The following is a 1,758-nucleotide window of genomic DNA, read 5'->3' on the forward strand; positions in this document are numbered from 1 at the left end:
CATTGAAAGCGAAAAGCAAGCACACAAACGTGGAAATCTATTCACTGATGGTTTAATGAAATGCAATTTATATGATTTCAATAATAAGCTACATTTTATGGACGTACACATCTAAGTAGTATGTATGTATGCGTATACGTGCATACATATGAAGCTGTGTTTACACCCAATAAACATTGGGCTTGGTTAACAATTCGAAAATGTTTGAGAAATCAATATTTTTTCGAGTCTCACCTTCGATAACGAATGTGCAATAGAATAGGTTGGTATTCGTTATCCAATGTATTTTCCCTTCGTTATGAATTCGACATCCAGCCCATATCGAATTGAAATTTTATTGAGCGAGAGTGATTGTCTAAGGTTAGGGTTACCCTCTCTGCTCTCTTGTTACTATGGTTTTAATTTTTCTTCGAACCCACTTCGAGTGTATTTTCAATTTACAATGAACGTTGGAAAACTAAGGTTGGTTATGAGTTCGTACTCAGTTCGATATTCATATTGGATATCGAAGGTTTTTTCAAACGTTCGCCACAATGTTTATTGGGCGTTCGCTTTGTGCAGCTGTTTAATTGTGATGTGTGCGTGCAGTTGATCGACCCGTCAATTAATTTTAGTATAAACATATAATTAAAATTTGAAAGGAAAATGTTAATTAGATTGCTTTCCACCTGTAGACATTTTTATGGTAATATTTTGTTTAACTTATATGAAGTAGGGAATTAAAAACAAACTATTAAACAAATTACAACCATCGATTTCGGCTCGGCGCGATTCTCATATAAACATAAACTATTTAAGATCGTGCTAGTTTCATATTGAAAGTAAATGAATAATAATCGAATGTATGTAATTATAAAAGGTTATTTGTAAGAAACAAAAAAGGAACAAATAGAAAAATAGAGGCCTTTTCGGAGCCTTTATTTCTGATATTTAAAGCCTTCCGTGGTCGACTCTTTGCTCCTTTTTGTTTTGTATGAAATGGGCAAAGTTCTAAGACCTTCTGATTTAGCTTTAGTTGTAAAGTGAAAAATTAAGTAAAATAATAATGACACAGTTCAAATTTATCTTTGGCAATAGATATGCATCAGCCATGTCAACTGAGCTTATTTTCTTTTGTTTGACTTTAGTTGAAACCTACTCGGAAGATCAGTTATTTAGAGCGATCCTCATTTTGCCGTCTTCGCATCCTTTACAGGAAAGTGCCAGTTTCAAGTGGCTACAAAATACGAATGGTTTTTGAAAATTTTTTTTTTGATACATAGTGTAATGTATTTTCTTCCATACAAAGTATGCTCGACAAAATTCTTATACGGGGGAAAAATGCTCAACGGCGCGCCGTCAACAAAAAAAAAAAAAATTCAAAAATCAACGGTATTTTGTAGGCGCTTGAAACTTGCACTTTACTACACTAAAAATAATTTAACTTATGCACTGCAGGTCTTTGGGATAGCGCACCCATTTGTTGATATGTTTACAAATTTGAATAGAACTTTAATTTGGATTTACACGTAGAATATTTATGCTAAATTTTTATGAAAAATTATTGAATATTAAGCAAACGAAAGGACATACTGCGGATTAAAAGGGTGTGCTATTCAAATGACTGGGAGTGTATGTTTTTATTCAGACACATATGTATAAAGTAATTAAAAAATCTATGTATGTATGTACGTAAATGCATATATAAAGAACAGCTAAAAATTTTACGTTACTTATTTAATACTGAAATGGTCTATTTACTAGAAATTTGACACATTG

At 32.1% G+C, this 1,758-nt stretch overlaps 1 long non-coding RNA gene across 1 annotated transcript; it reads right to left on the minus strand.

Moving 5' to 3' along the window:
* Positions 1–449: 449 nt before the first annotated feature.
* Positions 450–1,642, minus strand: LOC108381862 (uncharacterized). Its single transcript, XR_001849650.1, has 3 exons — positions 1,632–1,642; positions 1,400–1,403; positions 450–551 (listed from the first exon to the last, which is right to left on the minus strand). It is a non-coding gene; the product is annotated as an uncharacterized LOC108381862 (long non-coding RNA).
* Between the last annotated feature and the right edge of the window lie 116 nt (positions 1,643–1,758).

This window comes from Rhagoletis zephyria, unplaced genomic scaffold, assembly GCF_001687245.7.
Source record: "Rhagoletis zephyria isolate East Lansing unplaced genomic scaffold, Rhagoletis_zephyria_1.1 Rzeph_scaffold_24103, whole genome shotgun sequence".
NCBI classification, from domain to species: domain Eukaryota; kingdom Metazoa; phylum Arthropoda; class Insecta; order Diptera; family Tephritidae; genus Rhagoletis; species Rhagoletis zephyria.